Below are 9,825 nucleotides of genomic sequence, written 5' to 3' on the forward strand. Positions count from 1 at the left end.
ATTACTTTTTTTTTTCCCCTACAATTTGAAAATATTTCTGTTTCTATTCCCAGCTCTAGCATGTGCTAGGATAGGTAGAAAGATTTTCAGCACTGCTGTGGAGCTGTTGCTAATATCCCCTTAGGGACCAGGCTTGGTCCACTGTCAGGGGTTGAGCTTGAATCTTACAGGCAGAACCGAAATCCTTTCTGGCTGCTGGAAGTGAGAACCGTGGGAAGTGCCAAAGAACGAGGAGGGGAAAGCAGGGAGAAGCAGGAGAACTTGCAGAAGCTTTCTCTTGATAGGCAGAGAAAGGTGGAGGAGTAACAGAGCAGGAGGAGGCTGTTTTCCAGGAAACCAAGCGTAGCCCCTTGTAAGTGCATTTTAAATGTGTATGTATGGTCCCAGATACAAGCATCATAAAGGTATATCCTTCAAACCACTATAGTAGAGAATAAGTGCTAAGAGTGCTCATTACTTCTCTTTTCTGCTTCCTGTGTGACAGCCATTTACTGTCTGATTCTCATCTGTCATTTATTCTCTTTCTCACATTTGTCCAGCAATGCTGCAAAAGGAGGAGCACAACTAGCATAAGACATTTTTAAAGCTGACTTTTCCAATCATTTCACTTTAGCTAGCAAACAAGAAATAGGCATAAGTATACAACATCACCTAGTGACCCAAGCTGAACTCCATGACAGATGATGAAAAGTTCAGAGGCTCAATAAAGCACTTTGCATTTCTGAACATTTCAAAAGTGGTGACATCAGCCAAAGAAGTCCCTAAATTAAACTCTTTTTTTTTTCCTTTTTCAGGTCCTGGTAACCAGAAATGGTTATTTTCTACAGAGATGATCCAGGCATCTGTCTGCCCTCGTCTGACTGAGCAGCATTTTAGCACTTATAGCCTGTCTTAAGCTATGTTGGCTGGTTAAACTACACTGCAATGCCTTGAACACTCCTTGGTCCAAGGCACATGGGATTAGGCTGGCCTGATCCTGAACCTTCACCCCACTTCTGAAAAGAGCCAGCTGTGTTGCACCATGAGGTTTGATTCAGAAGTAATAGACAAACAGCTAAGCAAGTCTCATAAGAGGGCAGTTTCCCCATCTGGATCCTCTTGGCTATGGGCTCGGCAATATCAGGGATAAGCACTGCTGCCCAAACAAGCCCCACAGGAAAGTACTCCCTAAACCTGGGCTGGCTCTTCACACATCAAGGAAGAATGTGTTGCTAATGCTTAAATTCTTATATACATGGGTACGTGATGAGCTCCAGGCTGCGCATGTTCTCTATCATTCTCTGTGAGTCTCCATTCTCTCCCAGCAAATAGCTGAAGTTGGTCAGGATAACAGGATGTTACTAATCTATCTTATCCATCTTCAGCACTCAGCCTGTGATGATGCAGATAAGCAAACATTTTCAAAGAATGGAAAGAAAGTGACATTGATTTTCTAATCAAGTATTGATTGCCCAATGCCACTAACACTGACTATAAGGTATTTTTTTAACTATCAAGTTCTTTCTTTCTTGAGCAGACAATTCTAGTCAACAGATGAAAAACAAGGAATGGCAAGTTTATACCAGGAAAAAAAAAGAGAAGAACAAAACTACATGTCTTCCATGTTCTACAAATATATATATATTTTTAATTAGGTGCAAACTTTACTTGACAGAGGATTTTGGATTTTGTCCTTGTATGAGTTAGGATTGATTTTCTTGTCCTAGGAATCCTTTCCACGTGGGGTTAAACAACTAACTACACAATTTGTCTTCTCTTTGATCAAAGTTTAATCAAACAGTAACCATGGAGATACAAAGATGTAAAGGCAGAAAAAATCAAATACCATGCATAACACCTCTTAATAGACGTTCAGCAACCGTTAAAATAAATAGACTATCACTGTTTCTATGTTCCTCAATCCGAACAGATGAACACATGAGATTTTATCTTCATTGCTAAAGTCACAAGACTAGACAAATAGCTGGGTGTGTGTTGTTCTATCTAGACAATTGCCTTTGACTCATTGCAGTGTTTCCTGAAGGAAAGGCACTCCTCATTTTTAAATTCATCTCCCAGGTCCATCAAATATAAATGTAACTGTGAACTAAAGGACAGAGGTTTGAATTACAAACTCATGTTGGCTCAAACTGTGGAGTTTTGAGGGACAAATCCTGCAGACCTTATTCAAAGAAAGTACGTTCTTACCACTTTAAGAGCTGAGACAAAGTAGCTTCACTTTCAACTCACCAACATATGTAGAAATACAGAAACTTGCAAGCTTCATTCTGACAAGATAACCACAGACTCAGCAAATAAACAGCGCATAATTATTCTCTCAGTTATTCCTGGAGCATGACATTCATTTCTGCTAGAGTTAAGAGTTGAGGTATGGTGCTCAACAAAGAATTTTCTGATATTTTTCATAGAACCATTTGAGTTGGGAGAGACCCTTAAAGGTCATCTAATCCAACTCCCCTGCAGTGAACAGGGATATCTACAGATAGGTCAGGTTGCTCCAAGCCTTGTTTTGCCTGATCTTGAATGCCTCCAGGGATGAGCCATCCACCACATCTCCAGGTAACCTGCTCCAGTACTTCACTACTCTTATCATATTTTTTTTCTAATATCGAATCTAAATCTCCCCTGTTTTAATTTGAAACAATTTCTCCTTGGCCTATCACAAAAGGGTCTGCTAAAGAGTCTGTCTCCTTCTTTCTTATAGCCCCTTTTGAGATACTGAAAGGCCACTATCAGGTCTCCCCAAAGCCTCTGTTTCTCAGGCTGAACAGACCCAGCTCACTCAGCCTGTCCTCATAGGGGAGGCTTTCCACCCCTTAGATCATCTTTATGTCCTTCTAGATACAATCCAGCATCTCCACGTCTCTCCTGCACCAAGGGCTCCTATACTGAGGACTTTTTCTGTATGTTTATAGTATTGCCAAGTCTTGGTGCATCATGATGGGGACTGCAAGTGCTATGTTGTCACTTTAAACTACTAGAAATATGTTAGAGCTTTACCATGGACAAAATGCGTATTCTTTAAGTAATGCCTCAAAAAAAGCCTTCGAACCAGAATGTGTGAAAATTTTCCAAAACTAGTTATGTTGAGCCAGGTGTCTGGTGTGGAAAATTACAGCCCAAACGTTTATGAATTCTTACAAGCAGTTGAAAACAGCTTTTCGCAAACGGAAGTGTTGGACAATGCTACGGATAGCAGTGCAACAAGTTCTGTGTGAAACAGTGATGAGATGAGAGCTGGGACTGCTCATCTTGCTCTGGGTGCCCCTGCTTGAGCAGGGGTTGGACCAGATGGACCTAAAGGTCCCTGCCAGCCTCAGCCATTCTGAAATTCTGTGACAAAAAGAACAGAAAATGAATAACACTCTCACCTGCATTGTTCCAACATCCAGCCGTGCTGATCAGTGGTAACTGCATAGCCACTCGCCACAGCTACTACTTAATGGCTTTCTCTTACAGAAGGTTTTGGGATTTTTACATAGCCCACCATCTATAATTCCACTCTCCTGCACACAGCAGAGGGTAAACTAGCCATGCCACTGCATAGCTCAGTTTCATTAGCAGCTGTAGCCTGACAGCAGATTAGATACTTGCTTTCCAACAGGGCAGTAGATAATAGAGCCAGGCAATTTGGTTTAATTGCATCAGGTGCAGGTCTGAGCTGTCAAAACTGGTGTGGGTGTACCCTCCTGCCCCAACACTCCTCTTCCCCTGTCAGCACAGAAGCAGCCTGCTCTTTTCTGCAGATCTGATGACAAGGACCTCTACAGATTGCACTTAGCCAGCTCTTCTCCCTTTATTCTGTGGTTTATTAGCTGACGCCTGAAGATATTTCCAATGTACTCTGGCCTCATTATGAAAAGACAAGCACTCAGTTCAGTAATCTCCCAAGATAAAAGACAACAAGAAAAGAAGAGGATAAAGTATTTTATGTACTTCAGGCCCTGCTCTCAAGCCTGTTCCCCAGCCTTGACCATGCTGCACCTCAGCATGTCTTAGGTACTGCCTCAGTGGTAGCATACACATTGTTTTCTCTTCCCTGCAGAGATGGGCACTTTTACCCACTTAAGAATCTTAAAAGTAAAAAATAGAAAAGGGATACTCTTCCTGGAAAAGCAGCAGCCTTTAACAGTTAATCTTCAACTGTTCATATCCAGACTGATAACTTCCAACACATGCAAAAATAAAGCCCCCTCCCCCCAAAAAAAGAGCAGAGTGAGACCTGCCACATTCCCAGTAGCTGAGCTCACAGCAGGGGCTAAAACCCAGTCCCACAGCCCTGACTTGAGGTAGTTGAAACCATGCCCTGCCCAGCAACATGCAGCCCTCCCACTGATGCCTTGCTGGCTCTATCAGGTTGTCCTGCTAAGCATGAATAATGAACTGATCTGGGTTAAAAATAACCACCTTTTCCCTCGTCATTCATCTGGCAGAAGGGCTTCTACTGAAGCGCAAAGGCAGAATGGGTAATCCTGGGCTTAATGCAGCATTTGCTGATGGTCCTCTCTCAAAACAAACCATTCCAAAACCAAACCCCACAGCCTTGCCTTAAAGAACTGTGTGGTACCTGGTCAGATGATAATCTGTTCTCTGTCACTTGCTGCTGCTTCTTTATTGAGTTTGATGCCCCCAGAAACCATCACCTTCATCCAATTCTTCATTGAAGTAAAAGGTAGCCTCCACCCATTATTTTTCAATATCACCAGGTGGTTCCCTCTTGCAGCTTATGTAGCCTTATAACTATTTTTCATTCATGTCAGAGTATGTATTCTGTGACTGAACTTTGACTTTATTTGCATGCAGTTATTAAACTACCTTTCTTATCTCTCCTTTCCTCCACTATCAAATATGTCACCCAACTCAGTATCTGCACTGCCATTCCTGCCTACTGCCTCTCTCCTCCTTTTCTGTCATGTATCTACTCTGTGTAGAAAAACTAAGGGAGTTACAGACTGTGAGGCTCTTTTTTCTTTTATTTGCCATTTTCACCTTGAGCCCTTTGCTGAGACAACCTTCAGTAAATCAAATCTTCCAGCACTGTACATGCAACCCTTTGTTGGAATAGTCTGGAACTAATGGATTCCCTATCACTTTTGCACAATGCCCATCTCAGAGCCTGTACAAAGAGTTTTGCCATCTTACATGAGGCCAGTTTAAAAACCTCCTGTCGTACAAGCATCAGTTGCACTTCAAAGCTGTACTGCAGACCTTCACCCAAATGCAGCTGCTCCAGCAACTCCTAACTGACACCACTTCAGCTAATTTTACAGGAAAGATTGGTTTGTAATGCACATCCATTTCGGACAGAAATCATTCCCAATAACCACCTCTCAGTACAATTGCTTTTTCTTCCCTTCAATAACATCATGCTTCAGAAATCTCATTTTCCTTTTTTATCCACACTCATTTTATATTTTTCTGAAGTGGGAGAGAACACAGACCTTCTTCTCAGTTTCCCAAACATCCCACCATCTTTTTTCTTTTTCTTTACTCCAATGCCATTAAACACCAGGCAGCAAATTTCTGTCCTGGAAGTTATTGACCCATTCTTCTTAGATATACAGCAAACACACTCACTGTGCTTTACCCTAATTTCTCACACTGAAACACTGCTTCTTGTGCATTCATTCTTAGAAATGAATATAATGAATAATGAATATGTTCAGCTCCAACACTCACTACCAAGAGAACATAGTTTCTTAAGCTCTCCACAGACTAAAATTTTTGCAAATAAATAAATTTAGGATTTATACTGACTTTACTAGACCTGCAGCTCCCTATACTGCCATGAGTCTTTGGAGTACCTGCAGTCAGTGCAGTCCTTCTGCAGTGAAATATTGCTCTGTTTTTATAATTTAACCAGGTATGTGCTTCTTGCCAGGCTTTTGCAATGCACAGAGCTAGATCTGAAGAGTTCAGAAATGAGTTTGTCAGTATGTATGGGGCTGCTGAATCACGGCCTGAACCTCTGATTGATCACCTGAGGCGAGCACTGAGTCAGCCATGAGAACACAGGTGAAGGCAACTCAGCTGTGCTGCTGGAAAGGTGGAGCCTGGCTGCACCTCTCCTAGAACCATTTAAAAGTTGGCTACCAGTGGGGAAGGGTCTCTTCTGGAGATCTGCTTCACTGGAGTTTCCTAGTCAAGCCCAGGATAGGGTGAGTGTCCTTTTCTGCTCTAGTGTTGTAATTACTTAAGCTAAGCTCTCAAATATACTATATCATCTGTAGATTCATTAATTGTGCAGTATATGATTATACTAAATACAGCTCAGCATTTTTTTTCTGAATGTTCCTTGTGCCCAGCATATTCAGAACCAATTTTTGTGTAATTACCATTAGCTCTATTTTGAGTGTGTCACCATACCAAGAAGACTGTTTCAATTTAGCTTTTTGGTTTGCTGATGTGAAAGTGTGCAGATCTACCTTAAGCTTGGCCCAGGGCATCTTTGTTATTTGCTGCCTCCTTGACTCTGAGAAGTCAAGAGCTATGCTACTTCCTACATCTGCCTCCACTTTCAGTGACATGCAGTGAATCCTCACACTCATGACATGCATGCCTACCATCTCTCTTTGATAAAGGAACAGTCCTGGGGAGCAGTGTAATATCTCCTCAGCTGTGAGACACTTCTCTGCCCAGCTTGCCTTTTGCACAAGCCTCTCTATTTTTCCTTCTTAGCTTGGGGTCCATCAGGGAACACCATTGGTCTGTGGTGGTGATAGCTGCTGCTGCTGCAACCCTGTCCCTAGAGGAAGTGCTGCCCAAGTGTGGTGGGAGCAAGGCCAAGGAGCTGGAGGATGAATTGGAGGATGACAATGACATAACATTTACAATGAATTTATGTGCTGAATCTGTATGGAGCTTGTTCAAATGTCCTGAAGCAAGAAATGCCATTTATATTCACATCCCAGAAGGGAGGGAAAAATTACTCCAGAAGAACTGCAGGCTGCCAAGCATGATGGAATGCCAGGCTTTCAGACAAAATCTGTGTTGTGTTATATAGGCATAAGGTGTTGTTCTCCTTTGGAAAGCCACTTATTTACGGATGATGTTTGTCATCAATACTTTTAGGTTTCAGGATCCTGCACAATCACAGTATAATTGTGCTTTAACTTCTAATGAAATACTGCATGGCATGGGAGGAGTAGGAAGGATTAGTGCGCTGTTGGCTTTTTCTCACTGCATCCCTTAGCCATGGCATTTGTCTTCGTGGCCTGCTCTGGACTAGCTGGTGGTTCTCTGGATGGTGGACCAGCTTGTGCCTGGAGCGTGGTGCCACCAAGAGGGACCATGCTTGCTGCAGAGCCAGGCCCCAACAAGGCCACTGTCCTTTCAACTCTCTCTCCTCTCAGCAGAAATCTCTTTACATATTTTTCAGAGATGATCACACCAGAGTTTTCTTTTAGCCTGCATCATTCATTATTTGCCTCATACATCTTTCCCTTCTTTGAGTTACACCATTCACTAGCAGACATCTGAATAACTGAGAGTTATAAGATCTGAGAGCATGAAATTGTGTAAATAATTCCTTACTAAACTGATAGATTAAGTTTTGGTCTTTGACTCACAGAACAATGCAGGGTGAAGCCCCCTGAGATCAGCCCTACTCTGCTTGACACCTCCTGAGAGGACTGTGGACCATGTATGTGATTTCCTAACATCCAGGCTGCTGTTCTGAAACAGTGGGACACAGAGGAACAGGCCTACGTGTGTGTGTGCAAGTCTTGAACAAATAAGGACTCGCTTTGTGTTGTGATCAATGGTCCTATGTCTGGAATAGGTTGCCAAGGAGGCTGCAGATGCTCCATCCTTGCAGGCATTCAAGGCCAGGCTGGATGTGGCTCTGGGCAGCCTGGTCTGGTGCTTGGTGACCCTGCACATAGTGGGGAGTTGAAACTAGATGAGCATTGTGCCCCTTTTCCACCCAGGCCATTCTATAATTCTATGAGTCTATGATTGTTAGGCTGAATTTTACCATCCTACGTTACATCCATTTCTAGATCCTGCAAAGCCACTATCACTGCTTTGTGACCTCCAACTTCCCTTCCACAGTTTTGGAGAAGCATATAAGGTAATCCATATGCTAGAAGCAAGCTATGCAAGTGTGACTCTCCCTGGACTGTGCTGGCTACTCTCAGAGCCAAGAAGCTGTAATTGGTGGGATTTAGAAGTCTTGCTCATTTCAGTGATTCTACACAAGTGCATAGCAAAGCCCATTCAGCAGTCCTCAAAAACAACTCCTAGAAAACAAGTGACCAGTAATATGAAAATTCAACTGGTCTGTTCTACAGTCAATAGTTTGCCATAGACTGTACACACAGAGCTAGTAAAAAGAGTTGGTATTCTTTGCTTAGACGTTTCCCACACTGCCAAATGCCAACAAGCTTAAAGATTGATTTTGCTGTCTGCTGGGAAGTCTCAATAATATATCCTTTCTGTTTTCCTTCCTTCCGGAGACCAGACACTGACCTGCATGTGTGACAAGCCAAGCTGAGAGAGCAAAGGGATCTTCTTCCAAACATGTTTCTTCTCCTCTATAGCATGATCATTAAGTGGCAACACACAGCAGAGAAAAGGAGACAAGAGAGACAAAGGAAGAGACATAGGTGAGACCATTGCTGATTTCAAAGCAGTTTGCCATACTTTTGAAATACACCATTGATATAGATGACAGTGAGGAAACACTTAAGCACTTGGCACACTAGTTGTTTTTCAAAAAAGTTTTCTCCCTAATTCTTATACTCAACTAATGAGCACCTTGAAAGGAAAAAGTGCGCCAGTAAAACCTTGCATATGGCAAGGAGGAAAAGCTGCTGGTTTCCACTACTTCATGCAAACTGTTTTCTGTAGGAAAAAGAAATGGGCTACCAGAGCTAATTCTACGCAGCCAGAATATCACAGGATTCAGGAATGTTTGTCTGGGGAAAATATTCAGCCCCGACACAGCTGAATAGAAGAGGACCAGATGTCATTCTCTTTCCATTCCAGGGAAGGGGGAAAGGTTTCCTACAACAGCGTATTTTCCCTCCATCTCAAGAAAAGCTGGATTAATAAATAAGCATCACAGTGTGGATCTCTGCCCTGCCTCCATCTGTTAAGCCACTCCAGTGCTCCAGAGAGTCTTCATACAAATAACACTATCTATAAATTTCAGGCTGCTCTTCATTTCTTTCTCAGAATTGTGAAATCAAGAACAGATAAACCCATCTCACCAGGCTGAAGGACACGCTGCCCTGTTGCATTGGTCTAGGTTCCTGCACTGGCAGCTGCTAGTACACAGTTGGACCTACTGAGTCCTGGTTGGAATTTGTACTAATTGGCTCATGTTGGTTTTTTTGGGTGTTTTTTTTTTTTTTTTTCCCTTATTACATGACACACTGAGAAACTGCCAGGCAGCTCCTTCTTGTCCCAGAGATGCAAAATGATTATCTTGAGGCTTGCTCTCCCATGGTACATGGTAAGACAGAGAGCATGAATGAGATCCAAGCCTGATAAAGCTTCTCTAGGGAAATTTCTCTCCATTCTTACCTGGGAAAGGGTTCCCTTCCAATATCCAAGCATTCTTCCAGTTAGATTTTCTGTAGAACTCCCTTAATGAACTAAGGTTTTGCGGAGTTAGATGTAAACATCACAGATAAAGGATAGGAGAGTAGTGAGTGATAATAAGCTGATACTGACACACTGATCTTTGAAGATGAAACTGCTAATGGTAACCAGGGGATAAACTTGGATGAACTTGGCCTTAGAAAATAAACAACTCCTTGGCAAGGCTACAGATTCCTATTTCAGATGCAGGAAGAAACAGTGTTTGGAATAAAGTTCACT

Source organism: Centrocercus urophasianus, unplaced genomic scaffold, assembly GCF_019232065.1.
Source record: "Centrocercus urophasianus isolate 14NV4802_14NV808 unplaced genomic scaffold, USGS_Curo_1.0 seq_44, whole genome shotgun sequence".
NCBI lineage: Eukaryota > Metazoa > Chordata > Aves > Galliformes > Phasianidae > Centrocercus > Centrocercus urophasianus.